This window comes from Hypomesus nipponensis, chromosome 1 (genome assembly GCF_054491055.1).
Source record: "Hypomesus nipponensis isolate SF chromosome 1, ASM5449105v1, whole genome shotgun sequence".
NCBI lineage: Eukaryota > Metazoa > Chordata > Actinopteri > Osmeriformes > Osmeridae > Hypomesus > Hypomesus nipponensis.
This window is the reverse complement of record NC_140361.1, coordinates 16655900-16673873: the sequence shown is the minus strand read 5'-3', so window position 1 is coordinate 16673873 and position 17974 is coordinate 16655900. Positions and strand designations below refer to the sequence as shown.

General features: G+C 42.0%; 1 protein-coding gene and 1 long non-coding RNA gene across 2 annotated transcripts in view; one reads left to right on the top strand and one right to left on the bottom strand.

The window, feature by feature from the left end:
• Positions 1-15774, bottom strand: part of LOC146302847 (uncharacterized) — an 80708-nt gene extending 64934 nt beyond the window's left edge. The window contains exon 1 of the transcript XR_014758140.1: positions 15714-15774. The gene's annotated coding sequence lies outside the window, so the exon portion shown is untranslated. The remainder of the gene's footprint in view (positions 1-15713) is intronic.
• LOC146302848 (uncharacterized) lies at positions 22-12433 on the top strand. Its single transcript, XR_014758137.1, has 3 exons — positions 22-127; positions 12098-12243; positions 12357-12433. It is a non-coding gene; the product is annotated as an uncharacterized LOC146302848 (long non-coding RNA).
• Positions 15775-17974: the final 2200 nt, after the last annotated feature.

The following is a 17974-nucleotide window of genomic DNA, read 5'->3' as shown; positions in this document are numbered from 1 at the left end:
CTGTGCTGTGTTTATCTTCAGACCAAAGCAGCTGCTCAAGATCAAAGGCAGATGGGACACCTGGATTGGAAAGATGATGGAAGACATACTACACAGTATTGTTGGAGATGGCATGCTGGCCTTAAAGGTGACATGACATGAAAACTTCATTTTATGAGGTTATTTAACATTAATGAGTTCCCCTAACCTGCCTTTGGCCCCCCAGTGGCTAGAATTTTCGATAAGTGTAAACCAAGCCTTTTGTGTTCTTCTCCGCCTTTGACAAAATGAAGGTTCAATTGCGCTGTTTGAAAATCTCCCCCAAGTGACGTAGATCGGGGGAAGGTTACCTCCCCTCTCTCTGCTTTGCCCGACCAGATAATCTGGCCCGCCCATGAGAAACTGAGCTACCACCGTGCAAGGGCGAGTGCGATATCGGTTTTTCCTGGAGAGACATCATGGCGAGCAAACAAACGAAGCATAACAGTCGCTCAGTGCTTGGATGTACAAATGCAAGCACACATCTTTTTTTTCGTTCCTTCATCCGAGCCTCTGCACAACCCGTATCTTAATTGTATTTTCACTGGAAATGCGCCGACACAACTTCCAAAAGTGTTGTATGTCTGCACCAAACATTTCCTCAACTTGAGCCAACACAAAGCTGGCCTTGCTGAAATTAAATTCTGGATTATTACTAAATCTCTTTGGTCAAGCTACAAACCTTGGACAAGTAAGTTAACTAACACTATATCATTTTGTTGCTTTACTGTATATGGTTACCTAGCTTGCTACCCTTAGAATGTGGCTGTAACATTAGCTCTGCGGCTAACAGCTGAGTTACTGTTGCTAACGTAAAGATAAATGGCATCAAGTGTGTGTGTGTATGCAAACGCTGTAACGTGAGTGTTGTACACTTCTTTGTTATTTGGATAACCATTCTGCTGTTGGTGTTATGGCTCGCGATATCCGCCTTTCTCCACATTGAAATGACTGAGTGTTAGGGCTGGGCGGTATGACGGTATATACCGTGCAACGGTAGAAATGTGTCTACCGGGAGAGATTTGGTTATACCGTTTCAACCGCGGTATACTCTTATACTATATTTTTGCATTACACGTGTCAGTTAAATGTCTGGTTGTTGTATTGTATATAAGCCATCATATAAATCGCATTCTTGCGATATTTAGAATTGTAGTTCAACTTTTATTTGATTTGCTATTTTCATTTGACCTTGAAGCACATTTGCGTTGGTCTGACGGAATTTTCGATGTGGAGTGTATTTTGTCTAAGCGGACCACATTCATACTGTCATTCATTCATTCTCATACTGTAAAATTATTGTTGTAAAATTACACTGGTGGCGTTGCTGGCATTCTTGATCTAGGATGACTAGTGAAGGCTAACTATTTACTAACTGAGAGTGAGGTCAAGCCGGGAAATATCAAACTGAGGCTTTAACGTATCGACCGAGCTTTAATGAGGTTGATACGCCGAAACCCAAGTTAATGGATAGTAAATCAGTAGACTGATCGCTTTCGCTCATTTTGAAATGTTCGTTGGAGGGCATTAGGGATCCACATTGAGCTGTGAGTAGGTCACCATGCGGATGGCATGACTGCGCATCAGCCAATCGTAACGCTCGTACTCGTAATTGTTTTGATTCTTTTGTTTTTAACTAAGTGTTGTCTCATGTGAGGCAGTTGTTTTTGTTTGGAATAAATAATCGAGTGCAATGATGAAGTACGGTATGGTTATTTTGTACCATTTCTTAATTGAATTTACAGAGCAATTACTATACCGTGATATATACCGTAACCGTGATTAAAATTACTCATACCGTGATAGAAGATTTTGGCCATATCGCCCACCCCTACTGTGTGTGCACCTCTGACAACCAGGGTGATCAGATGAGAATGGTTAAATTCGAGGCATCTTACAGCAACGGGGGCTACGAGCCATTGCAATACATCCGTTGTAAACATTAGCCCATGTTGCCGCCCCTCTCCTCCTCATTAGCATTTAAAGCTAATGAGGCTAACAGAAGCTAACAGAAACAGCGCGTTCTGAGGAAAGTTGATTGTGGGACTACTTGTAGTGGCTATAATTCTGCACCATGGCTGAATTTTGTGAAAGAGACTTCAGATACAGTATTAGGGGACCACTAAGGCCTATATAAAAGCATCTAAAAACAGCATGTCATGTCACCTTTAATAGATCAAATTGATCAGCATGGCTTGTCAGGGGATATCATTTTGGCACACATCGAAGATTTTGTAGAGGTAGCCTACTTGGGCGGATAAGTGCTCTACAGAACATAGACATTGATCACAAAGTCTTAAATAATTCGAGACTTATCGAGCACCGTGTTCGTGTGCAAGACGGCAAGTGTAGAAAGTCACCATGGGGCTAAAGAGATTCTTCCATTGCTGCTGTGTATCAAAGGGTTAAACGTATTTTGATTGTATTGTCTGGGTTAACAGCGACAATCCAAGTATTAATTTGTAATATGTAGCTTCATAAGGGGCTGTGGTATCGTGGTAAATATAGCTATTGCCTCGAGACAACCCCAAATACGTGATTAGCCTACATCCGTGTATTGTCTGTTGTGCCCACGGCAACCAGTTGTTTTCGATGAACCCAAAATAAAATGTTGCCTGAATGCCAAGGTAGTTAATAAATACGTGTCCGAAAACTCATTTGCTCCATGAGCTTGAATAGCTTGTGTGATGGTCCTCCACTGAACAGTCTTATGTTGTCTGAGCCCAAAATTTACAGTTCTGCTGAGGATTAACCATAATTTGTTACTTTTGACTGCAGCGCAATGTGAATGACACCCGCAGACGGCGCTGTTCCCATTTTTGCAGGATTTTTAACAGAACCTAAATACAACCCGTTACATACACCCCCCTAAATACTGCTAAATCAGGGAAGCAAACGAGAAAACAGAAGAAAAAACTGGTGGATTACATCTAGCACTACTGCGTAATAGTCAGTTACAAAACTCCCCCTACAGGGTATGCAAGGATAGGCTGGTACCTAAACCTTAACAGAGACACGGGATGCCGTTTACACCTCTCCTAATTGACACAGCTCAAGAGCTCCAGAGAAAATGTCAGTATTTGTCTACACTCAAGAACAGAAATACCTAAATGTACATTATAAAGTCTCAGACTATACTGCAAAAACATTTCTCACAAAAGTAACAAAGGAACCCACGGAAGACCTTGAATCTTCCACAACCTGGTCATTCATACCACAAATTAATATTTTTGGAGGTCTAATGGTCCTACCAGTCCTAATCAAAGTCATGTCTGCGAGTACTTGCTTTGGTTGGGTGCAAATTACAGGCTCAGCTGATTCTGAGACTGCACTACTGGGAATGTGAGTGTGCATCAGCTGGTGAGTCTGTAGGGAGCTGTATAGAGTGACTATGGGCAGACTGATCATTCAGGAATGATGACTGGCTCACTTCACTGTCCCGACCATTACACACATGACTGTCATCGACAACATCATCCACAGGAGGAGTATTCTCTACTGCGTTGGAAGAACTGGGTAAGTCGTCAACAACTTCAGATTGCGGAATCCACTGCAATGTTTTTGTGTCAATGTCAAGTAGATTGTGAGGCAGAGCAGCAACATGGTCACTTCCAGCGTCAACTGGCAGGGAATCAGACAACGGGTCAACATCATTGTCTTTCAACAGGAAACTGACAGGAAGGAGTAGGTTCCGGGGAACTGTTTTTTCTTTGTCAGTGACTGTGTCCTTCACACGGTAGACATTGATTTGTGATCTTACTGACAACACTTCATAAGGAATTGACTCCAATTTGTCTGCAACTGTCCCAACCATATCCAACAACTCCTTGATAAGCTTACTTCGAAATTGCCCCCCTGGTCGAATGCACACCCTTTGGAAAGTCATATGCAGTCATATGCACTACCTGTTAGGGGGACTGACGAGATCTACAGCAGGCTTGTCTCTCTCAACCGCTGGTTGGCTCGCTTTTGCTCAGAACAGGGTTTAGGATTTGTAGATAATTGGTCTCGTTTCTGGGCCAAACCTGGCTTGTTGAAAAGTGACGGGCTCCATCCTAGCTGGAGAGGTGCTTTTCTTTTGTCTAGGAATATTGAAGCTATTTTAGAGCAGGCCTGACACTCACTAGAACAAGCCGGGCCACAGTCTCTTAGAGAGTCTGATAGATATGTTGATAGGCATGTTGTGAGCTGTTGGGGGCCCGATAGCTCAGCTTGTAGTGTAGCCAGCGTGGATGCTGATGTTGTTTCTCCCATTGAGACGGTGTCTGTCCCCCGCCATTTTTCCAAATTCCGGCCCTCAATTATTAGGAATTATACCAATTTGATATGTATTCAGCCGTTGCTCTTCCTACTAAGTTTTGTGATAGCAGTGCCACCTTTTCAGAAGGATTACCTACGTCTAAAGCTGCCAAAAACCCATACTGGAATGTTGGGCTCCTAAACATCAGATCTCTATCCCCAAAGGCCGTTTTGATTAATCTGATGTCTGAATGCAACCTGGACCTGATTGGACTCACCGAAACCTGGTTAAAACCTGAAGAATATTCCTCCCTGAATGAAGCATTGCCTCCGGATTTTGCGTACTCACACATCCCTCGTGTCTCAAAGAAAGGTGGCGGTGTTGCTATGATATATAAAGCTAGCTTCAACCTTAGCCTAAAATCTGTAAATACCTTTAAATCATTTGAGATAATTTGCATGAAACCACCAACTACTCTAAAAAGGACTAATTCTTCTACTATTGCCCCCCCTCCCTCATTTAGTTTAGTTACTCTATACCGGCCCCCCGGCCCGTATTCCCTCTTCCTAGAGGAATTTGCAGATTTTAGTGCTGATCTTGTGACATATACTGATAATGTCTTAATTATGGGTGATTTTAACATCCATGTGGATGACCCAAAAGATCCTCTAAGTAAGGCCTTTACTGCTCTATTGGATTCCACAGGTCTCACTCAGGTGGTTTCTAAACCTACCCATCTTCACTCGCATACATTGGATTTAGTTCTCACACGGGGAATCAAGATTAGTGACATAATTGTCCACCCCCACAACCCTATATTATCAGACCACTGCCTGGTTACCTTTAAAATGGATCTCTGCCAGAGCCTTGGAGGCACCCAGAATATTTCTACTAGCCGCTGCATAACCCCAAACACAGCTATGGAACTGGCTAATATTCTACCTGCTGCACTAGAAGCACTGGACGTCCCAAATAAATCATTAAATGCTAAAACAAGGGATCTGAATTTGGTTCTTCAGTTATCCCTAGATTCTGTTGCCCCACTCAAACCAAGGAAAAGAAAAGACAAGAAAATGGCTCCATGGTATTCAGAGGAAAGCCGCACTCTCAAGAGGTCCACTCGAAAATTAGAGCATAAGTGGCGTACCACTAAATTGGAGGTTTTCCGCCTGGCCTGGAAGGACAGCCAAATTGAGTACAAGCAAGTCCTCATCAGGTCCAGATCAGAATATTTCTCGAAATTGATTAGTAAGAACAAACACAACACAAAGTTCCTATTTGATACTGTTGCAAAACTCACTAAGAAAAGTACACTCTGTGTTAGTTCAGATCTCTCTCCCAATGATTTCTTAGATTTCTTTGACCAAAAAATCTATGCAATAAGGGACAAACTACAGACTAGGCCTGGAGGAGTGGCAATCAACACGGAATTTGACTCTATACCCAGCATGCTGCATGTTGAGGCTCTTACCCACTTTAACCCTATTTCTATGGAAGCGTTCATCGAGCTGGTAGATTCCTCGAAACCCATCAGCTGCCTTCTTGATCCCCTCCCTGCCAAACTTTGTAGGGAACTTCTCCCTATTATTGGACCTCCCATGCTTAGTATTATTAATGAATCTATTGTAACTGGACAAGTCCCTGACAATTTCAAACAAGCTATTATTAAGCCCCTTCTTAAAAAACCAAACCTGGATCCAGGTTGTATTAGCAACTATAGGCCCATTTCAAATATGCCATTTCTCTCCAAAATTTTAGACAAAGCTGTGGCACAACAGCTCACTGAGCACCTCTCCTCAAATCAGCTTTATGAACCTCTCCAGTCTGGATTTCGTCTTCACCACAGCACTGAAACTGCATTAGCTAAGGTAGTCAATGATCTATTATTAGCCTCTGACGCGGGCTCTATCTCTGTTCTGGTTCTTCTAGACCTTAGTGCAGCATTTGACACTGTGGATCATGAGATTCTCCTGGAGCGTATGGAGAACTATGTTGGGATCTCTGGTACTTCACTTCAGTGGTTTAGATCGTATCTATCTGATAGATCACAATATGTCCACTATGATGGTTGCTCATCCAGGAGCACTACTGTAAAATACGGAGTACCACAGGGTTCAGTTCTAGGCCCTCTGTTATTTTCACTCTATATGTTGCCTTTAGGAAATATAATTAGAAGCTCTGGGGTAAATTTTCACTGTTATGCAGATGATACTCAGCTATACATGTCCATAAAGCCTGGAGAATTTCCACATGCTATGGAAAAATGTGTTTCCGGGTTGAGAACTTGGATGACAGCAAATTTCCTTCTTCTCAATTCGGATAAAACCGAGGTTCAAATTTTCGGCCCTTAAAAATACAGAAATAATTTATCCAATCTGACCTTAAACTTAGATGGTGTCAAAGTATCTCAAAGCCAGTTGGTAAAAAATTTAGGAGTCACATTGGACCCAGACCTTTCGTTTGAGTACCATATTAAACAAATCACCAGAACTGCATTTTTCCATCTACGTAATATTGCCAAAATACGAAAATTCCTCTCAAAGGATGATGCTGAAAAACTAATACATGCTTTTGTTACGTCCTGATTGGACTACTGCAATGTGTTGTTCTCTGGCCTCCCAATTACCTACTTGAAAAATGTACAGCGGGTACAAAATGCTGCTGCTAGACTATTGACAAAAACAAGAAAGTTTGATCATATAACCTCTACTCTTATCTCTTTACACTGGCTCCCTATCCAAGCCAGAGCTGATTTCAAAGTTTTACTGCTAACTTACAAATCTCTACATGGATTGGCACCACTGTACCTCTCCGGTCTCCTTGCACCCTATTGCCCCGCAAGGTCTCTAAGATCTCAAGATGCCGGCTATCTGGTAATACCCAAAATTAAGAAAAAAACTGCTGGAGGTAGGGCGTTCTCATATAGAGCACCTCTTCTCTGGAACAAATTACCTGTCTCAATTAGGGAGGCTGATACTGTTTCGACATTTAAAACTAGATTAAAAACGTTCTTGTTTAGTCAATCCTATGATTGTTAAATGTGTGTACTTTCTATGTAAACCTGGGGTGTGCGTTTGCCTATGTGTGTATCACATGTAACTTTTAAATTGTAATTTTAGCTTATGTTCACACTGCCCATTTAAATGTTACAAATAAAGTAAACCTGTTATTGTATATTGTTACTGTAATAGTTCCGTTGCTGTATATTTTAATTGTTATAGTTTACTAGTTGGAGACAACGGGGGGCTGGTTGTTTTCATCCTTATTCGTATAAATTAGTGCTGTCAAACGATTCAAATATTTAATCGCATTAATGTCATAGTTAACTCGCGATTAATCACAATTAATCGCACATTTTTATCTATTCTAAATGTCCCTGATTTCTTTTTGTCCCAATCTTTTTTCAAATTTTAATGCTCTTATCAACATAGAAAAGTGGTTCGGATTGCTTTGTGCAAATATTTTTTTTATTGAAAACAACATTGCAATCGCCTGGCTTTGACGAGGGGGCAGAGAATTCGCATCAGCTGTGTGCTTGGCCATCAAGTGGTATTTCAGACTGGACGTGCTGCGATGATAGCTCAGTTTACCATGACAAAACACACAGATCACTGGTCTTGTCAATAGAACCATTTGGCAACTTTTAAAGGCAAACTTTCCATTCAGAATCTTATTGGCATCCATTTCGGCATCTCGCGCTCGTCATCCACTCAAAACGTAACGTTAGCCTACTACCAGAGAATGTCTAATATCCGTAAACGGGCTCTGCTACTACTCTTTAGCCAGCTCGCAAGCCAAACGAGTGTTTGGCGTGCCTGTTGTTTTGTTTCCGGTCTAGCTAGATCCGGTGTGGTGTTGTAGTTTTTCTAACGTCGGTAGTTGTTGCAACAGCATGTGAAAAAAACGACAAAGTTTGCTAGGCCAAAAAGAGCGTTAATCGCGCGATAAAATAATTGACGCCGTTAATTTGGGTTTGCGTTAACGCCGTTAATAACGCGTTAAACTGACAGCACTAGTATAAATATAACCTATTTTAGAGTTGTTTCCCCTGGAACATATTTCATGTTCCAACCAAGGGGGGCTGTCGCTGTCTTGGTGTGTGGGGCTGCATCAAATACCCTCTTAGCTTTGTTAAATTGCTGCACTAGTCCACACTTGACCGGTGGGGATCTCATTCTATTACGACTGAAACTGTTAGCTGCTCTTGGCATTCTCTAATCCCTGTTCTCCTCTCTGTCCCCCCCACACATCCCTTGTGGTTTGGGGGGTCTGAGCTGTCAGGACCTGCCTGGTCGTCGGTCTACCAAGGTCGGTGGACCAGGTCGTCAACCGGAAACCAGCCTCCATGACGGCCAACAGCGAGTTTCCAGGTCCCATCCAACGTCTATAAAGCCGAACAATGGATTTTTGGTGTTTCAAAACCCATTGACACTGTATGACTATGTTTAGCTTGTGTTCTGCTCCTCTCTCTTGCCAACCGTCTCTGGAGGAGGGGATCCCTCTCTGAATTGCTCCTCCCAAGGTTTCTTCCATTTTTTTCTCCCGTTGGGAGTTTTTCTGGGAGTTTTTCCTTGTCTTCCTTGAGGGTTTAGGTTGGTTGAGGGGCAGTTCTATGGGCGTATGTGAAGCCCTCTGTGACATGCTTGCGTGTAAAAAGGGCTATACAAATAAATTTGATTTGATTTGAAAATATCATTTCATTAGCAGTGAGACACTTGTTTTGCTGACTGGTTTGTACAAGGAAAAGCAAAGGCCATCTTGGTGAAATGATGCATTGCTACAAGAACATCTACAGACTACAGTTGTCTCCCTGCTCTGCTGTCCAGAAATGTATGCTAATCAATTCCATGGGCTCTGTGGTGAGAATGTTCTCCAGAGGAGCACGAGCAGAGGCTCCGACGTCTTACCAACAATACAATGCTGGCAGTTTCTGACAATGCACAATGTAATGTGCTATGCCTGTCCAAAAAAACCTGTGTCTGGCCAGTGAGAGTGTACATGAGCGTCCTTGGTGACCTGCGGCATTATGTATGCCATGAAGCACTTGTTGTTTCAGGTGGTCTGGTACAATGAACTGATACAGTTTGTTGTTCATGTTGTGATCTCTTTTCACTTAAAATAGCATTTCGTCTTGCAGTGTGAGTTTGTTCCAGTGGTTGAGCAGCTTGAGTACACTACAAGGCTCCTTTGTACGCTCACGTTTGTCAGGCTTCTTGTGTTTCTGGACATAGCAAACCACTCTACTCACAGTGCTGTCCTGCTTCTGCATAGTACGAAGAGAGCTTGTAGGCACAGCAGTGGCACAATCCTCCTCCAGATGAGGGATGACTCACGTCCCCATTACTCGACTTGTCAAACCAGAGCAGTGTGCATCTAAGAGGGCAGAGATTTCTTGATAAGTTACACGTAACTTCCCCGGGGAAAGCTTTTGGGAGAGATCAGAGCAGTGCCGGCCCAAGCCTTTATGGGGCCTTAAGCAGAATTTATTTAGGGGCCCCTCAGCGTCGCAAATTTTTTTCTGTCTTAATTACCGTAATTCTTCGATTACATTTATTACACATCATTTTTTCCATCGTTTTGGTGCGCCGTTTATTCAAGGGCGGCGTTTATTCGGAGAAATACGGTATTCTAGGCCAGCTGAGCGTGTTAGTTTGCTACATGAAATCCTCTCTATCTCATCAGCTTTTTATTAACGCTGATTTGCAAGGAATGCAAGAACAGCTAGATAATGAAAACAACTAGACTACCTAAGCTACTGTACAGCCTGTAAACTAGTTTAGCTTGCTAATGCAAGCGCACCTGCTTCTCCAGTTCTTTCGATAAATCATCTAGACAGGCATTAGCAATAATAGGCTAGACTGCTATTCATTTTCTGGCAATTTTTTAGTAAGCTTCCCTTCTAATGCAGCCTAACAGCTAGCCTCTAGCTTGCTAGAATAATTTGCTAAGTAAGGTATGTTGATGTGATATTTGAAACATATTTAGCCAGCAGTGGACCCCTAGTGCAAGAAAAGAGATTGTTCATTAATGACATGCTGCTACGAGGTATTTCAGGACATGCTACTCCTACCGTATTTCTGGGGCGGAGTTTATTAACAATGTTCATTTAGTTTAATCGAGACCAGCGTTTAAAGGTCACATGAAATGCTGTTTTTGGATGCTTTTATATAGGCCTTAGTGGTCCCCTAATACTGTATCTGAAGTATCTTTCCCGAAATTCAGCTTTGGTGCAGAATTATAGCCACTACGAGTAGTCCCACAATGAGCTTTCCTCAGAATGCGCTGTTTCTGTGTCTGTAGCTTTGAATGCTAATGAGGAGGAGAGAGGCGGCACCATGCGCTAATGTTTACAGAGGATGTATCGAAATGGCTCGTAGACCCGTTGCTGTAAGATGCCTCAAATTTGCCCATTCTCATCTGATAACCTTGGTTTGCAGAGCTGCACACTCAGTCATTTCATTGTAGTCATTTCAATGTGGGGAAAGGCGGATATCGCGCGCGCCATAACACTAACAGCAGAACGTTATCCACATAACAATGAAGCGTACAACACTGCATTACAGCATGTGTATTCACACACATACTTGATGCCATCTACCTTTACATTAGCGACAGTATCTCAGCTGTTAGCGGCAGAGCTCATGTTACAGCCAGATTCTAAGGGTAGCAAGCTAGGTAACCATATATTAAGCAACAAAATGATATAGCGTTAGTTGACTTACTTGTCCGAGGTTTGTAGCTGGACCAAAGAGTACTAATCCAGAATTTAATTTCAGACGGTAAGCAAGACCAACTTTGTATTGGCTCAAGTTAAGGAAACAGTGGTGGCTAAAATGTTTGGTGCAGACATGCAAAACTTTGAGAGGTTGAGTCGGCGCATTTCCAGCGAAGATAAAATTGAGATACTGGTTGTGCAGAGGCTCGGATGAAGTAACTAAAAAACACTTTTCTTTGCATTTGTACATCCAAGCACTGAGCAACTGTTACGCTTCATTCATTTGCTTGCCATGATGTCTCTCCGGGAAAAAACGATATCGCATTCGCCCTTGCACGGTGGTAGCTCAGTTTCTCATGGGCAGGCCAGATGATCTGGGCGGGCAAAGCAGAGAGAGGGGAGGTAACCTTGCTCCTTATGACATCACAAGGAGGAGATTTTCAAACAGCAATTGAGCCTTCACTTTGTCAAAGGTGGAGAAGAACACCCAGGGCTTGGTTTACACCTATCAAAAATTCTAGCCACTGGGGGACCAAAGGCAGGCTAGGGGAACTCATATGAACGTTAAATAACCTCCTAAAGTGAAGTTTTCATGTCATATGTAATTTCATGTATATTGGGGGCCCTCTGGCAGCTACGAGGGGCCTAAGCAGCCACTTAGTTCGCTTATGCCTTGGGCCGGCCCTGGATCAGAGCTTGGTTCAACATGTGTGCTCACCAGTTCTTTGAGTATCTTAAAGTATCTGGAAAGTATCTGGAACTGTTTTGTCTTTCACACCATTCAGTTGATTTAACAAAGCATGGTATGGCTCTGTCATAAGGCGATGGCTGACACTGGACTGGACAATAGCTCCCTGCTGTTTGGGTTATCTTTTTGTTATGATCAGTGACCTATGCACTTTTGTAAAGCTCTCTCCTGCTAAATGCATAAATGTAAATGTAATGTAAATGTATCTGCCACAACGTTTCTAGCTCCTTCAGATACTTCTGTACTTCAATGCTGTTCACATGCATCCAGTCTTGGTTTGTTGAGTATGCATGTGAGTAAGTTGTTGTCAGTCCAAGCTGTTAAATGACGACCTTTCAACCAGTAATGGAATTTGTCACATACTGCCCATTTTAAGGCCAAGAACTCGAGCCTGTGCGTGGGGTGGTTCATTTGAGAGTGTGAAAGCGTCTTGCTCGCAAAAGCCACTGGCCTCGCCATGTCTGCTCCCAACCCATCAAAAGATGCATCCACAGCCAATATGAAATGGTCATCAAAATCAGGGTGAGCTAACGTTACACTCGTAAGCAAGTCATGCTTTAAGGTCTCAAATATGCATTTGCATTCCTCAGTCCAATCTGATTGTGTGAGTTTAACAGTTACAACTTTCTTCTTAGGATGTCCCCGTTCTTTTTGAAGCACTGCGTGTCTGGCTGGCAGATGAGCTTCAAGAGGGGCTTTGCCTTGGCTGAACAGTTCTTAATAAAATGTTGATAATACAAGACCATACCCAAAATTGATCAGATTTTCTTAGGACAAGGAGTGACGTCATCAGAGTCCATTAAAACAGATACCTGCACATCAGTGATGGCCTGCACTTTCTCAGGGTCACTGCAAACTCTGTCTTCACATATGATGTGACCCAGAAATTTCACAAACCTTCCCAATTAAATTTCTTTAGTGAGAGCTTTAAATTGTGAGTCTTCAACCTAGAAAACACCATCTCCAGTCAGTCAATTGCAAGCTGCTCTGTTGGAGCAAAGACCAAAAGATTGTCAAGATAACACAGCAAACTGGTAAAGTTCTTGTCACAAAAAATCGACATCATCATCCGCATGAATGTAGTGGGGCTGTTTGTGAGGCCTTGGGGCATGTGATTGTATTTGTGGAGTCCAAATGGTGACGAGAATGTGGTATACTTTTTGTCTTCCTTATGTAATGGCACATTATAAAAGCCGGATGTCAGGGTCATGGTGGAAAAGAAAACATTTCCACCTAAAGCAGCAAGTGTGTCCGTCTGGTGTGGGAGAGGATGAGCATCCTTTACTGTCCTGGCGTTGAGCCATCTGAAATCATTACAGAGCCTGAGGTCGCCATTTTTCTTCCACACAAGTACTAAAGGTGATGCGGATTCACTGTTAGACTTCCTTATTATGCCACTCTCCTCCATGTCATTTAGAGCTGTCCACAGCTTCTCATAGTACTCGGTGGTATCCTGCGATAAGGTAGACGAAACAGCTTGTCATCAACCAAACGGATCCTGTGAACAAAATCTTTTGCTAGACCACAATCCATCTTTTTCTTTCAGAATATAGACTCACGTGCTGTGATGACGTTGAGGAGTTTGTTCTTCCATTCAAGAGACACTTAGCATGCACTTAGCTCTAAATTGTTCACTCCCAGGTCCCTCAGAATGTTGGTCAACTCCTCTTCTGACTTTAGAAGTTGCTTAGGAATGTGACAAAACGGGGCACTTGACTGGACGTTACACTGGACCCTTTCAACTTCTGGGAAATCCTCTACTGCAATGCACGGGGATACATCAGCGATTTTTGCGTTCCTTCTCAATGCCACAGGGCGATTAGTGGGGTTAACTAGTTTAACTGGGACTAAACCATCACCAAATAGTGGTGTGATGACTCGGCCGACCAAGATCTGTTTCGCCCTGGGGCCTCATTTATCAACCGTTGATACGCACAAAAATGTGCCCATTTTAGTGGAATTATGCGAGGATCGCTCGTCTCAACTTGTCCACCTCCAGTTGCAGCTATGTCTCGCCTGTGTGCGGCTACGGCCTTTTTTGCACTTGATTTGAAATCAAACCACTTTTCTTTTTTTTTATATATATCTGCCAATGAGCGCCTCTGAGAAGATGCTGCGTTAACAGTAATTGCTACCTTTTCCCAAAGCATATTCTTTTTTTTGTTGGTCAAAACACCGCTAAGTGTTCCAAATAAAAATTTGTGGTTGCACTCAACCTCCGACACTAAAACCTAAATTTCATTTTGCAAAAAGTTATTTTTCTTTCTTGCTCCATTTTAATTACCAATTTTTTGTTGAACTTGTTAGCTCCCTTTTTATTGGTGGTGATTCAACTAATTTAGATAATATGGGGCGTTTCGTATGCAAATGCTTGTGTTCGTGCACAAGTTTATAGACTAAGAACAGGTGAGATTTATCAAGGATAATCTCCTAGAAGTGTGCGTACGGCGCTCGTACGAATGTTTGATAAATCGCACCTTCAACTGTTCGTGGGAATATTCCAAACCTCCACATAAGAACAATTTCTACGCACGCTTGATAAATGAGGCCCCTGGAGTTAGACTGAGTGGGCCCTACGACTACAGTACTACCCACAGACACCACGGCCTTGCCAGAGTTTACCCCAAGCTATATATTCACTCTGTGGCTGCAATGTCACATTGCCTGTAAGATTGGTTGTACCCACTTTGTCAGGCACAAACAATATCACCTTTCCATCTCTCTGTGTTAGAGAGCAAGGACAAAAACTGAAAGGATTCATCCATCCCATATCCGCTTGGAATGGTCATCAACTTCCAGTAGCTGTGGTCCTCAGTAAGGTCAACAGCGATTTGATAGCATTGTTGCCAAGAATCAATTGCTCTGTCTGGCCTGGCACAACCAAAACAGGGATCATCATTTTACATCCATAAACAAAGACTGTGACATCATATATCCCTTTGGCAGTAACTCTATGACCTCCACAACCAAAAACGACAACATTGTTTGCTGGAGTCTTTGTCAAGTTAGGATTGGCTTCCAAGAGCTTATCTTCTGTTGCTTCGCTTATGGTGCATGCCATAGCTGCTGTCAATCAGCGCTTTCAACGTTGGGACATTTTCGACAGACACAGGGGTATAGAACAGACAGTCAATCATAGAGGCGTGCTGTAAGTTTTGAAAAATAACAGTTGTATCAGAAGGGGCAATGCTTGTATGTACCTCATATACAGACTTATAATCCTCAGTGTCACAAATGGGAGACTAATTAAATCTGCGCTGCTCAGTGGCGGATCTAGAACATTTTACATGGGGTGGCAAAGGGGTGGCAAGAGGTCTTGGCAGGGTGGCATGGGTAAACGGTACGTGGGAATGGCTTTAACAAAACAAACACAAAAATACTTTTAAACTACGATAGTTAGTGTTTAATCATGACCTTACACACTACAAGCGTTTTTAATTCACTACAGGAATAAGCCCAGTCAGGGCCGGAGTGGGACCCATTTTCAGCCCGGGAGTGTAATAGCCAAAACCATTGTGTGGATAGTGGGTTTAACCCTTGTGTTATCTTCGGATCATTCTGACCCATCAGTCATTGTGACCCACCACTGTATTGCAATAACTTTACCGCATACAAAAACAAAATGAAGCCTTTTCTTTTAACCGTCGGGCTGTCTCAGACCCCCCACATCGCAAAGGTTAAAAGAAAATACTTTTTATTTGTTTTTGTATTGGGTAAAATTGTTGCAACACAACGATAGTTTGTGTGACCCTCATGTGACCCGAAGGCAGAACAAGGGTTGAGAGTTTTTGTGCCTTATGGAACCTAGCATCCTTTTTTCTATCTGTAATACACCAAAATGTTCCCAGTCCCCATGAGCTTAAAAGACACAACAACAATTTGTGATATATAACCTCTTTTAGTCTCTGGATGGATTTCCTTTTTTGAGCTACATTACTGATTTCACTCAGAGTAACAAACATTTTCTAGCTATATAACACAACTTTACTTACTGATCTCAGTGATGTGGCAGAGCTGGAAGTGCCTGTCGGCACCACTGGTGTGGAGACCTGAAACAAGAGCCCACATGTTACATGTCAGATATGGCAATAAAGCCCCTTCAAAGTCTAGAGGGGTGAAGTCTACCTGGTACTATGTTGATATAATGGCCTCTGAAAGAGTCATACTTTGGCCTACAGTGAAGTGCCTTATAGTTTTGGATTCTGAAGACTCTTGGCTACATGATGAATAATATAAAGCCAAACCATTGGTTTATTATGGTGAAATACATACTATTGTACAATTGTATTGGCATTCCTCCAGGTCTTGAAACTAGTGTTGCTTTCGTCAACAAAAAATATGACTAAATATCGTCGTCAACGAACTTTTATCAAGTGACGAAAACGAGACGAGACGCAACGTAAATGCTGGTGATGTGACGATGACTATAATTGAATGTATAATGCAATATCGTTGACGAATAAAAACGAGACAAAATGTAACGAAATGTTATAACGCTATTTTGTCTTGTTTAGTCGGGTTATTATCATTAGCTAACACATAGGGCTGTGCTTAATGTGTCTCATTTTAACGTTAGCTTTAGACGTTAGCTTTAAACGTTAGCCACTAGAGCTGAAACCGAAAGAGTCTGAGACAAACGTGTGTGTGAGTAGCATGTGTGTTTGTGAGAGTGTAAAGTGGGTTACCATGTGTGACTAATGTGTGTAGCTACTGTGTGTGTGTGTGCGTGCGTGTATTCGTTTGTATGAGGGAGTCGAAAGTGGGTTCTTCCTACCTGACTGACTGCATGTGTACTAAAGCATCCCTTGTTGGCCAAACGCTGTAGCTAGTTTTGTCATTCACATAACAATCACAGTGAACTGAATTTGGCATCAACAACATGACTTTGAATACCTTATTCTCAACTAATAGGCCTACATTAAACAAATGGTTTTGGCATTGTCATGCTTCTTGAGACTACTGCTTAGACTACTTCTGTTTTGATTAAAAAGAGACTAAAATATAATTTTCATTGACTTAAACTAGACTAAATGTCATCAGTTTTCGTCGACTAAAACTAGACGAAAATAGTCATGGATAAGTCTGACTTAAATAAGACTAAAATGCTCAGACTTTTAGTCGACTGAAACTTGACGAGACTAAAAACAGTATGAACGTGACTAAAACTAATACAAATTAAAATGACAGCTTGACACAAAGACTAGACTAAAACTAAAATTAAAACAGGCCGCCCAAAAAAAACACAGCCATTAGTTTCTGGCACGTACGGTTCGGGAGATATGACGCTTTATCTTTCTCAAGCGTCAATTGACTTTGTTTTAAGGTACTGTAATTAGCGATCGCACTAACTAAGCATCCCAGTGTTTTAGCATCGGAGTCACCCTGACAAATGTTATCTAACTTTTAGCTAGCTAGCTAGGTAATGTTACTTCCTCCAAGGTGTATTAACAAGTTACGAGTGTAACTTTGCAGAAAACAACTATTTTGTATTAGCTATATCAAAAGTAAGTTTCTTGCTGTACCAGTTAACAGAAACAACACCATGGTATTCATTTTAAAAGCTGCTACTTCAGCTAATTCAGAAAGCTAGTCAGCAGCTCCCCCATCTAGCTCACTATGATAACAAAAAATCGGACAAAGTTTAGTTTGAGGGCGTTTTGTCTGAGAACGATGGCGTTTGGTTTGAGGGCGTTTTGTCTGAGAATGATGGCGTTTGGTTTGAGAGCGTTTTGTCTGAGAACGATGGCGTTTGGTTTGAGAGCGTTTTGTCTGAGAACGATGGCGTTTGGTTTGAGAGCGTTTTGTCTGAGAACGATGGCGTTTGGTTTGAGAGTGTTTTGTCTGAGAACGATGGCATTTGGTTTGAGAGCGTTTTGTCTGAGAACGATGGAGTTTGGTTTGAGAGCGTTTGGTCTGAGAATGACAGAGGTTTTTCTGACGGCGTTTAGTTTGAGGTTTTTCTGAGACTGAAGCCGTTTCGCCTGAGTCTGACGACTTTTGGTCTGAGACTTTTGGACTGAGACGCCTTTTCGTTTGAGTCTGATAATTGAGTCTGAGTCTGGGAGCTCGGCTATTGGCTCGTCTCTAAATATTTAGCTAAATATTTAACATTTAGATTTACCATTTAGCATTTAGATTTAACATTTAGATTTCACATTAGATTTAACAGTTCTATAAAATATTATTTTTATTATTTGCATACTGCTACTTCCATACTTGCTCTAGATGCGTTATGACATGTATTTTGATGAAT